Source organism: Protopterus annectens, chromosome 12.part0 (genome assembly GCF_019279795.1).
Source record: "Protopterus annectens isolate FY-2018-M chromosome 12.part0, PAN1.0, whole genome shotgun sequence".
NCBI classification, from domain to species: Eukaryota; Metazoa; Chordata; order Ceratodontiformes; family Protopteridae; genus Protopterus; species Protopterus annectens.
In genome coordinates this window covers 1074132981-1074154558 of record NC_056746.1, presented here as the reverse complement: position 1 = coordinate 1074154558, position 21578 = coordinate 1074132981, and the positions used below count along the sequence as shown (strand labels likewise).

Here is a 21578-nt window from a genome sequence, read left to right as displayed (position 1 = left end):
CAGAGACCTTCTGGGGTGAGGAGAGCAGCTTGGCAGGCGAGGCCGAGGGGACAGAGTTGGCCCGTCACTTGTGGTTTCTATGCCTCTCTTTCTCCCTCTCTCTCTTTTCTAGAGTCCCTCTCTCCCTGGGAAGAAGTGGGAGGTTGAGTCCCAGCCAGGGGAGAGGAGACGCAGGCTGAGCAGCCGTAGCTGTAGCCACCGAGAGAGAGGAGGAGGAAGCCGACTCCGTGGGTAGGAGACCCGCCAGAATCAGCTTATTCCTCCTATCCTTCACGGCCTGGGGGTTAAAGGCTGCGCAAATTTGGCAGCCCGATGACAAATGCGGTAATCCCAGGCAGAGGACGCACTGAGTGTGGCCATCCGTTGGGGAAAGCTTATGGCCACACTCAGTGCACTTAGAAAAGATGGCCTTTGGGGCCTCGGCCATGATTTCTGAAGTAAAAAACACACGCTCCCACACAAACACCCAAGGGAAAAAAGGGTGGTTACTAGGCTTTAAACTACGAGGGAACGGTAAAACTCTGGGGTTTAAACTAAGAAATTATACTGTTCACACACACACAAGAACTAAGGAAAGATTTTGAGGAAAATCTACTTACAAATCGCCTAATGCTAGCAGCTCGAGAAACTAGTGCTTGACAAAGCCATGGCAAACGAGATCCGAGGAATGGAAGGAGGTAGCAGGGTATTATGGGTAAGGGGGGAGGAGCTTGGAGCTCAGATCTCTAGCTTGGAAAGCTGCCGGCTCGGATCCAGGTCGGATCCGATAGCCACAGGTTGATGATCAAATGAAGTTACCTACTTCAGATCAGTACTTCTAACCTGTATAGAACACACCCAAGTAGTAAAAAAACGAATCCTGAAACTAGTAAAATGTCACTGCAATTACATTTTACTATTTCAGAACAGGCTTTTTACTAGTTGTGTGATACACAGGTCAGAAGTGCTGTTTTGTTTATTTTATTAAACAATTTTTTTCCTCAGGGAACGTGTTTCATTTTCAACCAAAGAATGATATTATCCTTTATTTCTTGTAAATCATGACTTTCCAGATTCAACATTGATTGCTGTACTGTCCTATATTACCATTTTGATTGGTTGATTAGTCAGTTTTAATTTCATATCAAATTCACTTGTATCCTTCTCCATAATCAGTTAAATTACTTTACTGACACTTCTAGAGTATCTTTTTATAAAGAGATTTTTTTTAGGTTTGTTTGTAACTGGATGTTCTAATTGTTAAGATTCAATACATTAACTGTCTAAATACAATTTAAGTCGAAAAATGAACTTCTGTGTTGGGATGAACCATATAAATCAGTACAGCTATTCTGACCACATTTCAGCAAGAGGACATCTTAACGTAGTATAAAATCTGATCAAAAAATCAGTATTAACAGCTAGCTTCTGATGGAGGGGAAGCACTTCAACAGTTTGAAGTTAGATTTTTCTCTACACTCCATACCATAATCAGAGAATCAAAAGAATACACCCCTTTTTTTAGAAATTCTATACCCAAACAATATATAAATTAGAACTATTAAACATGTCCAATACAAATCCATATAAACTCTGATAAAATTCATAACCTCTTTTCTAAAATGAAGCATTTTAAATTTTATGTTCATTAAGACCCGGCTTCCGATCAGCTACAAATCTGATCTGCCACTCTGCTTCGTGACATTTGAGCTGAACATTGTAATTGCCTATAAAATGAAATAAAACCGAAAAAATGGAGCCAAAAGACTATTACAAACTTCACAACTTTATTTACCACATCCACAGTAAGCGCTTTCATCCACTACGGACTTCTTCAGACTGCATAATGTGTAAGAAACAATACAATCACATTAAATACTTTAAAATCACATGATTAAGACATCCTAAGACACAACTTCCTTTTTAAAATGGCAGTAAATTTTTTTCTGTCATTCAACTTAGGTGGATGGCAGGCATTCACAGCCTAACATGCTATTCATATTCCCTCCAACTTAATTCATCTTCTGCATCAAATTTTTGGTCAACATTTGTTATTTCATCTAAAACACAAAACTTAAAATCTACATTACAAGATTTTTCTATGTATTGCCTACTATGAGCATTTTTCTCATCTTTCAAACCAAATGCATATTTATGCTCATACATTCTTTTGTAGAGCTCCCTTGTTCGTCCGACAGAAAAAGCTTTGCAGGACATACATATGGTCAGGTAAACCACATACCTAAACTTACATGTATACCTGCCCTTAATATGCACAATCATATCTCCCAACTATTCTGTGGATTGTGGATATGGTAAATAAAGTTGTGAAGTTTATAGTCTTTTGGCTCCATTTTTCGGTTTTATTTTATTTTGTTTTTCCAAAGTTGTTTGTGATGTGTTTACTAATTGCCTATAAACCCTTGTATATTGACTTGGTCCAAAATGAAAAAAAACTTTTTAAAAATTAACATGTCAATGAACGTTTTGCTTAAGGCATTGTTAATATCCTTCTTTTTAATAGCCAGCATGTGTTCATAAATTATTTTTCTAAGTTTGCGCACAGTTTTACCAACATAAAAACTAGTGCACGTTTCACACCTAGCTAAATAAACAATGCCATATGCATCACAATTCTATCTCCCTTAGCCATAGTAGTCTTAACTACTACCCACATGAACAAAAAAACTAGTACAATTACTGATGTATCTGCAGTATTTGAATTTTCCACATTTAAAGGTACCAAATATAGAGAAATACTTCATGCATCAGAATGTCTAACCCTTTCCAACTAACTTTTATTATTACATGATTTTTTGTAAGTGAGACTAGAAGCGTAACCTAGAATTTCAGCCATATCTGGGTTCCATAAAATGACCTATTAGAAAACACATAATGAATGCGTAATGTGCCCTTCAAATGTTGAAAAATGGAGAACAGACTTTTTTAAGACTCAAAATGAGGAACAAACAATAGAGGGTTTTCTACCCATTATTTTACACTTGGCCCTTGTTTAGTCAGCAAAGTTAAGAGCTAAGGCCAAGATTATATGCAGTAGCTCATAGCTGTTACACAACTGCCATAACATTCTGAGAGCTACACAAAAACACCTGGTGTGTTCCAGTCTTCTCCATAATAGTCCCAGTTGAGATGTATGATATGTAGTTATATATACATATATATATATATATATAAACAAACAAAAAAAATATATATATATATATATATATATATATATATATATCATCATATTTCGGCTTTTCCCGTTAGGGGTCGTCACAGCGGATCATCTCTTTCCATTTCTTCCTATCCTCTGCATCTTGCTCTGTCACACCAACCACCTGCATGTCCTCTCTCACCACGTCCATAAACCTTATCTTAGGCCTTCCTCTTTTCCTCTTACCTGGTAACTCCATCCTTAGCATCTTTTTCCCAATATACCCATCATCCCTCCTCAGCACATGTCCAAACCAACGCAATCTCGTCTCTCTTGCTTTGTCTCCAAACTGTCCAACATGAGCTGACCCTCTAATATACCGATTCCTAATCCTATCCATCCTAGTCACACCGAGTGCAAATCTTAACATCTTTAACTCTGCCACATCCAGCTCTGACTCCTGCCTTTTTGTCAATGCCACTGTCTCCAACCCATATAACATAGCTGGTCTCACTACTGTCTTGTAGACCTTCCCCTTTCACTCTTACTGGCACCAGTCTGTCACAAATCACTCCTGACACTCTACTCCACCCATTCCACCCTGCCTGTACTCTCTTCTTCACCTCTCTTCCACATTTACCATTACTCGGAACTGTTGATCCCAAGTACTTAAACTCGTCCACCTTTACCAACTCTACTCCCTGCATCCTCACCATTCCTCTACCCTCCCTCTCATTTACACACATATTCTGTCTTAGCCCTGCTGACCTTCATTCATCTGTCATCTGCAAACATCATAGTCCACGGGGCCTCCTGTCTGATCTCATCTGTCAACCTGTCCATCACCACTGCAAACAAGAAAGGACTCAGAGCTGATCCTTGATGTAATCCTACCTCCACCTTAAACGGATCTGTCACTCCCACTGCAGTCCTCACCACTGTCACACTACCCTCGTACATATCCTGTACCACTGTTACATACTTCTCTGCCACTCCCGACTTCCTCATACAATACCACAACTCTTCTCTAGGCACCCTGTCATATGCTTTCTCCAAGTCTACAAAGACACAATGCAACTCCTCCTGACCTTCTCCGTATTTCTCCAATAACACTCTCACAGCAAACATCGCATCTGTAGTGCTCTTTCCTGGCATGAAACCATACTGCTGATCACTAGTCATCACCTCCCTTCTTAACCTAGCTTCTACTACTCTCTCCCATAACTTCAAGCTGTGACTGACTGTAGTTACTGCAGCTCTGCACATCACCCTTATTCTTAAAGATAGGTACCAAAACACTTTTCTCCACTCCTCAGGCATCCTCTGACTTTCCAAAATTTCATTAAACAATCTAGTTAAAAATTCCACTGCCATTTCTCTTAAGCACCTCCATGCTTCCATTGGGATGTCATCTGGGCCAACAGCCTTTCCATTCTGCATCCTCTTCATAGCTGTCCTTACTTCCTCCTTGCTAATCTGTTTCACTTCCTGATTCACTATCCCCACATCATCCAACCTTCTCTCTCTCTCACTCTCTTCATTCATCAGCCTCTCAAAATACTCTTTCCATCTACTCAACACACTCTCCTCTCTTGTGAGTACCTTTCCCTCACTATCCTTTATCACCCTTACTTGCTGCACAACTTTCCCAGCTCTGTCCCTCTGTCTAGCCAATTGGTACAGGTCCTTTTCTCCCTCTTTAGTGTCCAGTCGCTCATACAACTCTCCATACGCCTTATCCTTAGCTTTCGCCACCTCTCTCTTTGCCATGCGCCTCATCTCCTTATACTCATGTCTACTTTTTTCATCTCTTTGACAATCCCACTTCTTCGCCAGCCTCTTCCTCTGTATACTCTCATGTACTTCCTCATTCCACCACCAGGTCTCCTTGTCCTCCTTCCTCTGTCCAGATGTCACACCAAGCACCTTTCTAGCAGTCTCCCTTACTAGTTTTGCTGTAGTTACCCAGCTATTCGGTAATTCTCCACTGCCTCCCAGTGCCTGTCTTAACTCTTCCCTAAACTCCACTGCCTCCCAGTGCCTGTCTTAACTCTTCCCTAAACTCCACTTCACAATCACCCTTTTTTAACTTCCACCATTTAATCCTTGGCACTGCTTTCACACTCCTCCTCTTCTTGATCACCGTCATCCTACAGACCCCCATTCTATGCTGCTTAGCTTAATTTTCCCCTGCCACCACTTTACAGTCTCCAATCTCCTTCAGAATGGCCCTCCTACATAGGATATAATCCGCCTGTGTGCATCTTCCTCCACTCTTGTAAGTCACCCTATGCTCCTCCCTCTTCTTAAAATACATATTCACCACAGCCATGTCCATCCTTTTTGCAAAATCCACAATCATCTGACCTTCTGCGTTCCTCTCCTTAACACCATACCTACCCATCACTTCCTCATCCCCTCTGTTCACTTCACCAACATGCCCATTAAAGTCCGCTCCAATCACTAGTCTCTCTCCCTTGAGTACACTTCACCACAACTTCATCCAACTCACTCCAACATTTCTCTTTCTCATCCATCGCACACCCAACTTGTGGAGCATATGCACTAACCTCATTCATCATTACACCATCAATTTCGAGCTTCATAAACATCACTCTGTCAAACACTCTCTTCACGTCTAAAACACTCTTGGCATATTGTTCCTTTAGTATACCCCTACCCCATTTCTCCTGCCATCCACACCATGATAGAACAATTTGAACCAGTTTCCTAAACACCTGGCCTTGCTTCCCTTCCATCTGGTCTCTTGCACGCACAATATATCAACCTTCCTTCTCTCCATCATATCAGCTAGCTCTCTTCCTATACCAGTCATACTGCCAGCATTCAAAGTTCCTACCCTCACTGCTACACTCCTAACCTTCCTCCTCTCTTCCTGCCTTCGGGCATGCCTTCGCCCTCCTCTTCTCCTTCGGCCAACAGTAGCCCAATTTCCGCCAGCACCCTGTTGGCTAACAGTACTGGTAGCTGTCATTGTTAACCCGGGCCTCGACCGATCCAGTATGGAAATATGAAATTTTCACGCCATAATTTATGTGGCAGAATTTTTACGCCGGATGCCCTTCCTGACGCAACCCTCCCCATTTATCCGGGCTTGGGACAGGCACAAAGAAATGCACTGGCTTGTGCATCCCCACACACACACACTTTAATGACCGGGTTTGTCAGCGGCTGAAAAGACAAATTTAATTTATCCCAACAACAAGTGTGAAAAATGGAAATGGAGTACGTGAAATGTAACCAATGAGGATGTTTTTGCATGAAGCGGACCTGGAAGATTGCAGATTCACGATGACATATGTGTCCGCTTTTTCTGCTGTTTTCCTTGTTGCGAAAAGAAAGAAAGAATGCACAAGCAGATGTTAAAATTAGCCTGCCAGTGTCTGCAGTCGCACAAAGACAACCATGTGTGCTCTCTCCTCATGGATGGCTGCTATTCTTGCTGTCCTCTGGCCCTCCCTCCCACCAAACAGCAGGTTAGTAGGGCCCCCTGCAGAATCTGGTTTTGTGGGTACTTAACTGTAAAATATTTTAAGCATAGCCATCATTATGGCAAGCAAATAACCTGCCTGGCATCTGAGACACAGCCATTCTTTCACATGCATACACATGCTCAAGCACTGATGTTGCCAGTTTTGTAACCTTCTCAGGTAGGAGGTTAAGATAACAAAATTAGGTACTATACTAATGGGTTAGTTTGTTTGTATGGCAAACAAAATTTGTGATCTCAAATGTGCAGCTAGTGACTCTGTTTGGTATAGCAGTTCTTATACTTTGCTCTGGAAAAGATACCTGCAAATTTATTCCATGGAGCAAAGAGGATGAAATAGCTTGTGCCATAAACTTCAATTTTACACTTTTGTTTTCAACATATTAAACTTGAAAAGATAGAATTTATTTTATAAAGTGCTTTTCTTCACTGTCTTACTCTGGGCCAGTATCATATTTTCACTGCTTTAACTATGGAATGTTGTTACAACTATGGAATGTTTCAATACTTATATTTATTTCTAACAAAGCTCTTCTCCTATTTGTTACAAATACAATGCAACAGCCACTAGATGGCAGAAGGAAACAAGTTATCACCCCCAATAATGGCTAGTCCATTCCTCTGTAGATTTAGAGATACTGGTTCAAGTTCATCCTTTCCATAACAAGCAGGACTCCGCTATCTCAGAAAAGGCATACAGACAAGTCTGAATAGAAAGTACAATCAAAATACAACAAACCGCCTGACACTGTTCTCCCGTTCCTTGAATGATTATACAGGGGGTTTAATGGGCAAAAACTTTAGCAACTAACAGCACTGCCAGCGTGCAGAATCATATACTAGTTAAATCTGTTTCTCACAGACAGCATTAACATCTGAAAATCAACATGTAACATGTGAAAATAAAATAACCACCCAAAAGTACTCCCAGTTCTAGTTTTAAACAATGTATCCATTCTTGCATAATGATACAAAATCATCTCTCACTAGATACCGGCTCTGAATGTAATAACTGTTCTACCAAGTTTTATGTTAATGTTGAACTATACATCAACTTGGACAGTTAAAGGAAAACTCCATCTTAGAACTACAAAAAAATATTTTTTTCACTCTTTTTCTGAGCTATTTTAACACCTTAAAATCACCAAGTGCTTCTTATAGTTTATTATGCTTTTTCCATAAATGGCTGCCAAAAATGCTTAACATAGCGATGCAGTCTTGTTTTTCTTCAAATCTTCCTCTTTCCCATAATCCATTTCAAGTCTGCTTTATATGGACACAAGTAGTGATGTATTCCCATTATATTAACATACAATGGGACTAGTGTCAATGTTCATAGGTGTGTACTAGCCTAATAGCCCTGGAGCCTTTACAAGCCTAGCCCATAGAATTGCCCTAACATCGTGCCGCCCGACGTTGGTTCCCAGTGATTCTATCGAGTAGAGTCACTGGAGTGATCTCCGGGGTGAACTTTCTATTTCCCATCCACTCATCAAGATTGAAGAGGGCCACTGAGGTGCTCTGCTTGACATGTATGGGAAGTCTATTCCAGAGCATGGGCAGTTTCTGGGTTATGAATCTGTCCTTCCAGCACGCTCTGTTGATTGTGGTAATGAGGTTGAGGTCTCTGGATCGTGTGGTGCGGAGGGATTGGGATTTCTTTAGATGTAGTATTTCTAACAAAGTTTGGTCAGACATGGCTTTGTAAGTCAAGCAGAGATCGCCTCTTAGTAAATGATATGAGACAGAGAATAGCTGGAGTTTTTTTTTTGAGTCTGTCCATGTAGGACATTTGTTTAAGGCCTGGGATCCTCTGTGAGGTACTTTTGTGGCCTCCCCAGCTGTTGAAGGCATCTAGTGAGATACATGCCAAATGGGGCATTATATTCGATGATTGGTCTAATGAGAGAAGAGTAGAGAGAGATGATGACCTCTTCTTCCTGGATGCAAAACCCTTGGTAATGGGATGTGTCACACAGAAGGACTTTCTGACCACAGTGGCAATGTGGTGGTCGAAGGAGAGGCTGCTGTCAACCTGTCTCCCCAGATCTCTTACAACACCTTCAGTGTTCAGAAGGGCTCCCATCGATGTGGCAATTAGTGGGAACTGAGCTTTTACCAAAGAGGATGACAATGCACTTTTTGGTGTTAAGCTTAAGGCCATGGTTTTGACACCAGTCATTGGTCTCAGTGAGGCCTTTCTGTAGGATGTCTGCATCACTTCGGGAGTTAATAATGGCTCCCAGCTTGCTGTCATCTGCGAACTTGGTCAACCAGAGTCCCTCTGTGTTGGTCTGGACTTCTGAGAAGTATATGCCAAACAGGAGAGGACCCAGGACCGATTCCTGTAGGACTCCCCTCGTGACTGGTCTGCAGTCTGACTTGGAGTCTTGCTACTTTCACACTGTGGGTTCCATGTGTGAGACAATTTGTAACCCACCTGGTGATATAGGTGTTGATGCCTTCATTGGGGAGTTTATCAATAATTCCTGTGTGAGAAATGGTATCAAATGCCTTAGCCAAATCGAGGTAGGCTGTATGAACTACCTTACCCTCATCCACAGCTCTGAGGACCGACTCAAAGTCGGCCAGGTTGAGCAGGCATGATCTCCCTTTCACAAAACCAAATTGTGTGGGATCCAGAGTATGGAGATTACCTATATCCTTGTTAATTAGTTCCATGATGATGCACTCCATAGCCTTACATATCATACTCATCACGCTAATGGGGCGATAATTCCCAGGGTTTGTATTCGCTCCCCCTTTATGGAGAGGGATGACTGTAGCAGTGCACCATTCGGTAGGGACAAAGCTTGAGGTGAGGCTGTAAGTGAACAGGGCACACAGATGTGGTGCCAGTTCACTTTGTAGTTCATGCAGAACACAGCCAGGGATATTATCGGGCTCCATGGAAGCTGTATTCATGGCACTGGACAAGGCAGCTTCAACCTGTGCAGTAGTAATGCTGGGTGCCTGGCATTCTTCTGATATTGTGATTGGTCCTTTAGGGGGGAGAGAGAGGGGTAAAGTTGGCAATGAATCCATCAGCCAGTATGTTGGCAATATCTGTTGGCTCAGTATAGGAGGTACCATTGTGCAGTAACTCAGAGCAAATCTGGGTACTGCCGTGGAGATTCTTGCTATAACTACAGAAGGCTTTGCGGTTTTTAGTGTCTGCTTCAATTCTGCCTTCATAGGCGGCTTTAGAGGATTTGATGAGGGATCTCAACTTTTTGTTGAGGCTAATAAGGGAGTTTTTCCAGTCTTGGGACTTTACCTTTTTCTGCAATAGTTTCTTCCTTCTGTTGCAGAGTTTATTAGTGGCAGGGAACCACCAAATTGGCTTCTTTTTTTTTTTTTTTTTTTTTTGGAGGACAGCGTCTTGGTTCTGTTGGGTATGGCTAGTTCCATATATTTATGTATGTGTTTTGTACAGTGAATTGGTGTATGATATGGCAGTCCTGCATCTATTTTCCAGTGGCATGGGTGCTGTGAAGTTAGCTACCTCTGTTTTTAGGAGCACAAAGTCAGCTTTGGAGAAGTTTTTCATGGTGGTTTCCTTTGCGGAGGGTGTGGGTGAGATGTGGATTTCCATGTTAATTAGTTTGTGGTCAGATCTAACCAGGGAAGAATCAATTATTGGTGTAGAGCAACGGTCGCCCATGTTAGCAATAACCAGGTCAAGGATGTTGCTTCTAGTGGGGGTAAGAATGAGCTGGTCCAAGTCATTGGAACTGATGTATTCTAGGAAGTGTTGGGCCAGTGTATTGGTGTATGAACAGTTTTCCCAGTTGGAGGAGCAGTTGTAGTTGCCTAAGGGTGTTGGGTTGGACCCTAATAGATTCCAGGGTGCTTAGGAACGTGGAGTGAGTCTTGGGACATGGTTGGGGACATATACAGACTACGCCCTAAATTGTCGTCTTACCCATTGTTAGTTGTAACTGAAGTATCTCAGATACGTTATGCTGGGCTACTAGCCTGGAGGTGTTGATATCCTTTATGAATATGGAGACACCACCGGCTTTGGAGTGTCAGTCCATGTTTTGGGGCCAAAAGGTGTGAAATGAATTATAGCCTCGTAGCGCAGGGGTGCTTTCTGCCTCTTTAAACCAGGTCTCCGTTACAGCACAAATGTCAATGTTCTCCATTCTGAGGAGTGCTTTGAGCGAGTGCATCTTCAGATTTAGACTTCTAGCATTAAGCAGCATAACCCTCAGACTGCATTTATCTGTAGCTGTTATGGTGGTAATTTGCTCTTTGGAACACCACCTAAAAAAGGCAAGAGCCTTAGCCAGTACCTGGAAACACAGGGGTGACAGATGCAGGCCATCTCTGGCAAAGCATCGAGGTCTGTCAATCATGTCATCCCAAGCAGACAGATACTGGATCTCCTTAGAATGACACCAGAAACTTAACTAAATGTTGAAGTCAATCATTTTCTGCTTGTACTGCGGTATTCTGGGTGATGGTAGGATGCTACTCAGGGTTAGGGTCATACCTGCCTGACCCACATAATCAGAGAGATCCACCATGTCTCTTTTCATGTAGTCGAGGTAGGTGTGTCTCAGCTCATTCACACCCACATGGACAATGACAGTCCTACTTGTACTTGTTGTGGAGTGACCTGAGTGCGTGTGTTATGTGGTGGATTCTGGCACCTGATAGACAGCTGACTGTTACCTTCTCCTTATTCAGCCTAGTGAGTGGGACATTTGTGTGCCTCACTACTGAGTCACCTATGATTAATGTATTGGGCAAGTTGCTTTGAATTCGGGGCTTAGGTTGAGGGGCCCACTGTGTAGGTGATCTGTCTCTCTTGTGGTCTGTGCGGTGTTGTGGTGGTCAAGTGCATTTCTGCCTTGGAGGTCTCTGCTGTTTGGGTAGACTTTTATTGAGAGCCTCCGTGAAAGTGGATGTGTGGTTTGTCTTTTTATGTGAGAACTGTGATGGTGGGTGTTCTGGAGGACTGTGTGTTCCATGTGGTGTGGTGCAGGTGTTGACTTTCTTCTCTTGACCAGCATTTCCGGTCTTGGCTGGAGTGTGGGTGGCTTCTAATTTGGAGATACAAGTGCATCTCTCACAAGTCAGAGTGTTGGGAGGTAAGAGGAGAGGATTGTCTGTGTACATGAGGTAGTTGCTACACTGCCTCAGAATGTCAGAGTTCACTAGGTTAATAGGACAAAGCAAAGAGGACTGCCCTTTAGACATTCTAGGAGGGATGGTCATCATTACTAAGTACTGGAGCTGTTTCTTTATAGGACATCTAGTGCTGATAGCACTTGTGTGTGCTACAATAATTGCTACAAAAGCCTGATGAAGTGTTAGGTAAATAAGCTAACTGAAGTGCAAGAGAGAAGAGATCTAGCAAGATCTAAGGGAAGAATTGAAGAGCAGACTTTCTGGCACCGGTGATAGTTACACCTCAGCTTAGCGGCGCTGTGTGGCGCGCAAACCCAGGCTTTTAAACCAGAAAGTTGAAAGGGATTGAAAACTGCCCAAACGGCCAATAAACTACAAATTCTGGGCCAGAAACCACACCTCTTGTGGTAGACAGGCTACCTAGTGATTACCACTTCCACTGATAAGCAAGAAGGCTTCCCTCCAACACAGAAAGGTCTGAGGGACTCAAACTTACAAAACGGTCCTGCATACAGCAAATCTGTATCTGGACTAGACTAGTTACAGGAAAGGCAGGAAATAAGCTTAGAATTTTTTTTTTTGCAGAAAAGCCGTTAAACAGTAATAAAAACACTTAAAATGCAGTGCAAGCTAGCACATGAGTGTGTAGCAATATTAAGGCAAATACAGTTTAAATAAATGCAATTAAATTAAAAACAACTTAAAACAAGTGCAGAAAGCATAAAATTCAGAAAAAAAGTAAAAAAAGGCACTTAAAGTTTCTTATATACCTTCTGTAACAGTACTGCTGCTTTTTTTTCCTTGAATGATCCTCATTTGTGTCCATCTCAGAGCCCATATTACACTATACTAAGGAGTTATACAGCTCTAACCAAAAAAGCAGCTAAATTACAAGTCTATGTTCTAAGTATCCTGTTATAGTGCAAGATGAATTGACAGTCCCCCATTCCCACACAATTTCTGAGGTTTCAAAACTGCCACTGGACTTGGAGATCCTTACAGCTTCATGTGAAATGGCCTCTGATGGAAAGAAGGGGATTTGAGAATAATTATGTTCCCCAATGCCTGCAGTGAAAAGATTATTTATTTACATGAATGTCGTAGAATATGCTTTACTTGTATTTGTTTTATAACCAATGTCATGTTCCTTTTCCCCCTTACTAAGCAAGTCTACAACAAAATATGACCAACTTTCTATTCCTTAACATTTTGAATAAAAAGAAGTTATGTTTTACCATTAACGTTCCATCTCTGTTGTCTATCTTCACAAATCCTTGACTGTGGGCTCAATTCCGATACTCGGAACAGACTCTGCCATTTATTTCAGCTTGCTCCTCCCAAAACTCTCGAGATAGGCTCTACCCATAATGCTCCTCTGCAAATTGTCACAGATCGAGTTTGTGTATAATAGTGAAAGACAAACAAGAGGCAACAAATAAGAGACCAAATCTGTGTCCCTATTATGAAGCCAGTCTTTAGGAATATTTGGTCTACTAAGTCTTAGGCAGGGGGAAGGAGGGGGGAATGTCAAGGATTAGTAAAGATCGACAACACAGATAGCATGTTATAGTAAGGCATAACTTCTGTATCTGATGTTGTCAATCTTCACGTAATCCTTGACTGTGGGACACAGTCCCTAGCTACCCGAGTCTTGGGAGGTCTCACAGAAAAATATTCCTTAGTACTACCGAACTGAATAATGCACACCCCTAGAGACCTGGTCCAGTTTGTAATGAGTGACAAAGGTATGAGAAGAAGCCCATGTTGCAAATGTCATCTAAAGAAACTCTAGCAAGAAAAACTGCAGAAACTGCTGCAGCTCTAGCTGAATGAGCTTTCATAGGAAGTGGTGGTTGAAGTCCTTTGAATGATAAATAAATGTGATGCAATCCCTAAGCCATTTAGCTAAGGTAACCTTTGAAACTGGGTTACCTAAAGAAAGTGAGGATTTTCTGATATCCTTTGTTCTGTGAAGGTAAAACGTAACAGCCTGTGAACATCTAATAAGTATAGACAGTTGTTGTCTTTCGGCTTTTCCCAGTTAGGGTCGCCACAACGGAACTCCGGTCCGCTAATGATTGGCAGTAGATTTTCACGAACGTCAAGGTGCCTGCTCGATGTCAAACCTTCAACGAAGGCACGCCCTTTTACGCCTGTCTTTCCAACGCCCACCCAACTGCGGGGAGGACATGCAGATTCCACAAAGAAGGCACTCCCTGCAGTATTCTCCCTTATTGGAGAAATTAGGGAAAAAGACTGGTAGGTGTAAGGTTTGACTGATATTAGATTCTGAAACAACCTTCGGCAAAAATGAAGGATTAGTCCTGAGAGAAAGCCTGTCCTTGTGACATATTAAATAGGGGGTCTTGCAGGATAATGATTGAATTTCTGAAACTCTTCTGGCCGAAGTGGCAGATAGCAAAAACAAAGTTTTCCAGGTCAAAAATGTTTAAGTCACTAGTAGCCGAAGGTTCTAAAGTGAATAAGGTGAGAGATTGTAGGACCAAGGGTAAATCTCATGGAGCACTGGGTTCTTTAAAGGGAGACCTTAGCATTAGGGTTCCTTTCAAAAAGGCCTTACACAGTTTGAGACATAAGTGAAGAACCATCAAAACAAGTACAGAAGTTAGATATCGCAGCCAGATGCACTCGAATGGTCAAAGCTGAAGAGCCAGACTGATAAAGAAAAGCCAGAAATTCTAAAACTTTATCCACAGGAGCTGCCTAAGGGTCAATATTAATGTCGAGCATCCATTCAAAATGTCCCCATTTATTATGGTACAGCTTTCTAGTTGAAGGTTTGTGATGAGCTAAAATGATCTGTTGGACCAGTGATGCAAGGGAAGAAAGCTGGACATTCGGATGACCCATTCCTTCTATGTGAGATAACAGATCTGAAGCTGGGTCCAGAATCCAAGTTTTCCGAAGTGAGGCCAAATGAAGAGAAACCAAACTTGTTGAGGCCAGAACAGGGCAATGAGGATTACTGTGTTCCTCGACCTCTTGGTTTTCTTTAGAAACTGACATACCAGAGGAGTTGTGGAGAAAGGCATAGAGAAGGCCGGGGGGGGGGGCAATCGTGGAGAAGAGAGTCTCTGGGTGACTCCCCCTGGAGGGGGGATTAGGGCAAAGTAACTGCTGCAACTGTTGCTCAGGGGGAACAAAACCAGTTTCCAGCAAGGTTGGCTCAAATGTCGGAAAATCTTTTCCGCCACCACCGGATTGAGAGACTACTCGTGAGGCATCAGGATAGTTCTGCTCAACTCATCTGCTATCACATTGGAGCTCCTTCAGAATGTGCATTGCTGTTAGAAAGCAGTTGAAGAAATTGTCCATTGCCAAACTCTGAGGGCTTCTCGACAAAGCGGATAAGATTTGGTTCCCCATGTTTGTTGATGTACCAGACTACCGGACATATTGTCCATCTGAAATGCCACTGTTCCCAAGGAGAGGACATCTTGAAATGCTTGCAATGCTAAGAGCACCGCCCTCATCTCTAGAACACTGATGTGTAAATTGGCCTCCATTTGGGACCAAGTACCTTGGACTGTCCTTCCCAGATACTGCCCAACCCCCCATCTGGGAAACATCCGTGGTCACTACAGCCTGGGTCTGTGGAAGGAATAATGGACAGCCTGAAAGAATCTCATTGGAAAAGAGCCATAAAGACAGGTCTTGTTTGCAACGACTGGTGATCAAGATGTGATGGGACATCGGCTGGGAGGCCTGAAGCCACTGGAGAATCCACATGTAATATCTCGCCATGGGAACTAGGGTAATGCAGGCTGTCATTGACCCTAGCGCCTGCAGGACGAGTCTCATAGGAACACTTTTGTTCTGAATAATGTGGTTTACGTGTGATCTGATCTTTAGTAATCTTTCTAATGGGAGAGATGCTATTCTCATGACCGCGTTTAATAGAGCTCTGATAAATTCCATCTGTTGTGTGGGTTCCAGATGTGAGTTTTCATAATTTACTGTGATGCCTAAGGTAGTGCAAAGATGAAGGGTGTAATCTCTTGCCCTTACGAGTTGATGCTTGGTGGTAGCGGTAAGGAGCCAATCTTTGAGATAAGGGTAAGAAAGACTCGAAAACCTAGCAGTCTGAGATGAGCTGCTACTACTGCCATGCATTTGGTAAACACCCTGGGGGCTGTGGTGAGACCAAAGGGCAGTACTCTGAATGGATAATGATTGGCTCCCAGCCATAAGTGCAGGAATCCTCTGGAGTTTTTGTCCATTTCTATGTGGTAATATGCATCCTGAAGATCTACAGAGCACATCCAATAGTCTTTTTCCAAGAAAGGAAGTAGTGACTGTACGGAGGCAATCTAGAACTATTTAACTGACTTGTTGAACTGGCTGATATCCAAAACTGGTCCCCAGTCCCCTGCTTATTTTAGGCAGTAAAAAGAATCTTGAGTAAATTCCAGATCCTCTCTGGTCTGGTGGGGCTTCTCGGATGACTCTTTTGTTGAGCAGCTTTTGAATTTCTATGACTGTCACTTCCCTGCGACTGGAGGGAATGTCTGGGAGTCATTTTTTGTGTTTTTGGATTCATTAAAAAGGGGATAATGTAACCTCTGGAAATGAACCCCCTTGCACCCATGTGTCAATTGTCATTCGTAGCCAAGCAGATTGGTGCAGGGATAATTATCCCTCTACTACCTCCAGATGAAGGCAATCAGGCCTCTGTTCAGGAGCGGTGGTAGGCGTTACCAGAGAAAGATTCTCTGGACCCCTGGTTCTGCGGGCCACCTCTGCCTCTAGAACGGCGTCTTCCATTGTTACCTCCCCCTCTGCCCTGGGAGAAGTCCTTGTCATGCGAGTCCTGAAAAGGCTCTTGGGACTTTTTGAACCATAGCCTCCCACTTCTCTGGTTCCTAGAGTAGGGTCATTGAGGAGTGGAGAAGCATACACCCACGGCAGAAAGAGTCTTCCCATCTTTCTCACTTCTGGCTTGTGTGTCTTTCATCTTGGGTCCAAAACAGGGATGATTTCTCAAAAGAAGCATTGACTAAGATTTAAATAGCTCCGCAAAGTCACACAAGCACATACAGGTGCGTCTCCTGATGGCTAAGCTTGAACCCACTGCTCTTGTCATCCCTTCAGTTGCATGAGCATTAATCCTCATGGACAAGTTGGAAATCAATTCAAAGGTGGCAAGCTGAAAAGTAACTGTCGCGGACCTCTTCAGCTACTGCTCCTGTAAGAGTATCGGAAAGCTCTTTAATCAGATCTCTCTGCAGCATGGTAAAGTGTGCCATGTAATTCAAAGACCTGAGAGCGAAGTCGAAGAAGTGTAAACACGCTTTCCAAACCTATCCCTAGTCCTAGACTCCTTGTTAGAAGGATGGATAATAGGACTTTCTTCTGCAAGTTACTTTTTTGTGGTTGCCGCTATCACCATGGCGTCTACTGGGGTACCCTTAGCCTAATGCTGTTTATCCTTAGGGGCAGACAGAATTCAGTCAGATCTCCTGGGGATCGGCTGGATGGAGTCAGGAATCTTCTAGGCCAACGAAGCGATAAGTTTAATAAGCCTGTCAGTGGGCGGAGAGATCCAAGAGGTAGAGGGGTGGGCACAAAAAAACTCCATATTCCTCTGAGTACGACTGAAGGGAAGTCCAGCCACTCCTCTGTTTTAGGATTTCTAGGATGTCCCCGAAGGAAACATCATCAAGGATGGACTTAGGGGAACCTTCCCCTTCATCGAAAGCAGCATCCTCCATGAAAGACTCTACAGGGGAGTCCAAGTGCTTCCTCTTGCACTTTTTCTTTGCAGTTACGTCCTCGGTAGGATGGTCCAGGGAAGTACCCGAAAAGGAAACCACCAAGGCGGATCACTCCTGAGGACTTTTGTGCTCCCTGTTCCAGGGATGAGGCTGGAGGAAGCTTCAGTTGAGGGGATAGAGATGATACCTGGCCCGACAGGGATGACACGGACTGTGTCTCCACAATGGACAAGGCCTTCTCCATGACCCGAAAGGCCGGTCCCCCCTGTAGAGGGAAGGGAGCCTGGAACCAAAATAGACTCCTTCGGAACCGTGGTCCCACCACGCACTGAGGAAGCCGCCTCCGAAGCAGAAGTATGGGTTGAGCTTATGAATGCCGAGGCACTGAGGGGCATGGACAGCTCCAAAAGAATTGAAGTGGAATCCTGCCAACCGGAACCAGTAACAAAGCCCTGCACCCCAGGAGGTATCCGGTTCTGACAAACCAGAAGAGTTCAAGGTGATATTCAGTTCTGGAGAAGAAATTCTAGCTGGCACCGAAGCAGTTGGAGCTGGGCAGGTCGGTTCCAGGGTATCCAAAGGATCAGTAGGAGTTGGAGGAGGAATCTGTGACTGTGTCGATGAAGGACCGGTTCTGGAGCCAAGTTGGCTGGGAACCAAAGGTGGATGTAAACCCCATGCCGTCGGGAGCCAACCAGTCTCATGATGTCGGACTCCAAAAGGCTCTTAGTGGACCGAATGGATAAGGCAAAGGGAGACCTAGGTGGTCTTGGTTCCAGGAATGGACTGGGTGTCCCATCAGCAAAAGGATCCACTGAAGATGAATATGTTGTCCTTTGTAAAGATATAACAGTAGTCTGCTTTGGTACCGATAAAACCACTGGTACCGAAGCTCCACGTGTCTGTTCTGAAATCTGGCTAGACGTTGAATCATCTGTGCCCATCAGTGCCGTGGAAGCTGTCGACACCGTAGGTTGCTTAGTCAATTCTGAAGGCGGTTCCGAGGAACTTCTCAGAACTGAATGTGGTTGCTTTTTTGGCTCGGAAGAGGATGATGAGCTCGCTTCAGTTCTTGGACTAGATATGGCCTTCTTCAAACTCACCTTTTAAGAGTCCTTTTAAGATCAATTTGTTTCTCTTCTCAGTTAAAGTTCTGGCAGAAAAAACATGACAGATTGCGCAATCCTCCTGGAGGTGGACAGCTCCTAGGCAATAAACACAAAACACATGCCCATCAGAGTTGGGCAACTTTCTTTCACACTTTTGGCACCTCTGGAAGCCAGAGGTGCCCTCAGATGTGTTATCCACCATACTAGAATAAAAAGGCCTAGCACAGAGGAAAGCAGACAGACACACACACACAAAAATTAAAGGACAGGGAGAGATAAAAAAAAAAAAAAAAGAGAGGAAAAGGGGTAAAATTACCAGCAATGGTAATAAGAATTACCGTAAAGGTAAGGAAAGAAAACGTAGAAGATAGTACCAACAATGGTACATAAAAGGCTACCTAACAGTAGAAGGGAAAGAATGGGGAGAAGACACCCACGCACAGACTAAAAAGGGTAGAGAGAGGAGCAGGTAGAAATAGAGAAGTAGTATATAGAAGAAATATGGAAAAAATGAGGAAATATAGAAATCTTACACAAAATAACTGCCAAAGCTCGAGAGGTAGGTCAGATGCGTTTGGCACCACGAAGCGGCAAACGAAATCTGAGGTAATTTACAGAGGAACATTAAGGGTAGAGCCTAGCTTGAGAGTTTTGGGAGGTGCAAGTTGAAATAAATGGCAGTCAGTTCCGAGGCTCGGATACGAGCTCACAATCAAGGATTACGTGAAGACCGACATCAGATGTAATTTTTTTCCTGAGGCACAGATGTCTTGTAGCATTGCATTTCGATATTTTCTTGTTATTGTGATCATAAAGTGATTTGTTATAGTACAGGAAAATCACACTTCTGCAAACTTTTCTCCTTGATAATGACAGTAAAATTAAAGGACCAGAAAATAATTTATTCCCCAGTCCCTGCAGTGGGAAGTTTTTTTTTTTTTTTGGGGGGGGGGGGGGTGAATATTGTAGGAAATTCTTTAAGTTGCATTTATTTTATAATTGTTACTTCTCTCTCTTAAATTTTATTCTGCTCATTAACTCATTTGTTACTACACAATGCAACCACTCTTCAGCAAAACTGACTTCTTGATAATAACACAAGTACTACTTATGTTCTGGGCTCTGCAAGACAAATTAACCTGTACTTTTGCTGGAAACTGCACTTCTGGTGGTTACGAGTGAATGAAGCAAGCAGCAATCCATGCCTGTTCCTCTCACTGAGCTTGTGATACGTCTGCCAATAAGTGCAGAGGACTACAGTTCTGTCCCGTACATGGTTTGCATCCTTCCAACTCCATTTTTCTACTACAAGTCCTTGAAAAATTCACTTTACCAGGTAGTGTTTTGCGGCAATTGGGAATTTGGGCTACACTTCCTAATGATCTCATGGACTGCATGTTAAGCAACGTTGTATGAACCTATGTCCCTATCCCTTTATTACTTTTTTCAGTACCCACCACAACTATCACAGTACTGTTTGTATGTTATGCTTCTTCAGTCTGCTATTAGTTCACAGGTTCAACTTCATAGGTAAAAAATAGGCTAATGGCCCTTGTGAATGCATTTTAAGCCTAGTGATTTATTCCATTTGAGAATCAAACCCTGCACCTTGTGTCTGCAATGTAAAAACCTTAAAAATCAAGCCAAACCACATGAAAAATCCACTGAAATTCCCTGACCAGGAACTGAACCCCAGCAGTGGTGGCGACAGCAACAAATCCTAACTACAAAACCACCAGGGAACCCCCTCCCCTTAGTTAAGTACTGGGCTAGCTGCCCTTTGGGGCCATTTTGAGCCTAGCTAATTTTTCAGAAAAGTGAGAATCAAACCCTGTACCTTGAGTGTCTGTAAGGTAAACACCTTAATCATTATACAATCCTCCCAAGTAGCCCACAGTTATGGTGACTGTGGGCATCATAAATGTCAAAAGAAATCCGTTTTCAATGGGCAACGATGGAGAAAAGCTCCATGGTTACATATACAAAGTTATTACAAAAATGTGCAAAACATCTACTAAAGCAAAAGCATAAAAGACAGATTTAAAACGAATTAGCTGCACTGCACAAGACACATACATTAAAGTGAAATCTTTTATGCCACATTAATAGAAAGTTTTGGCGGTTGCACTGTACAATACAGATACTTTAAAGGAATTTTTACATGAAAAAAGTGACGTAAATGCAGATCAGGAGGTGAAGTGTCACTAGCTGTATATGTGCACAAGCACACACACACACACACACTCATATGTTCTTATACATATATGTAAGATGTATACACATGTACTTCATATGTACACAGTAGATTGATAGTTAATGTACTTCTGACTTACATTTCCTAATCTTTTAATGAAAGGTACATAACACATGCATGCTAAAGTAAATTCAGCTCTATATCACGGTTGCCATCAGTGGCTTCATTTCCTTTGTATAGTACAAAATGTTTATGCTCTCTGCCTCTATAAGGACTGACTCAAAAAGTCAGGGGAAGATGTCTCTTCTTGTGGATCTGTTCACCAGATATGCATCCTACACTGGAAGGATGTCATAAGAAAGCATAAAGAATATTCTTATAAACAGTATCAGTGCACCTAGCTGACAGGGTTGCCAACTATCTCTCTTCCTGCAGACCAGTTCTGATTAAGGCAGTTCTGTCCTGGTGGGGGAGGGGGGATAGTAAATCTGATACTTTATAAGAATTACAAGAAAAATATTTAACGTTTCTCTAAATGTCACACACATCTTTGATACTACAAAAGTCATTTTAATATGTAAAGTAGTATAAACAACAAACATTTAAAGCTTGGCATTTCAATACTGTGATGCTGTTTTTGTACATTTGTCAGAAAGCTGACAACTGCCTTTGAACATGACTGATTTAGTTGCATTGTTTTGCTATGAAAGGAAGCAACTGTGACTTAATTTAAGTTCTGCTCCATTCTGCAATA

General features: G+C 42.7%; 1 protein-coding gene across 3 annotated transcripts in view; it reads right to left on the bottom strand.

Annotated features, from left to right (window-relative positions):
• The window catches only part of LOC122816976 (ubiquinol-cytochrome-c reductase complex assembly factor 1), a 1543629-nt gene that overhangs the window by 183766 nt on the left and 1338285 nt on the right, over positions 1 to 21578 (bottom strand). The window lies entirely within an intron of this gene.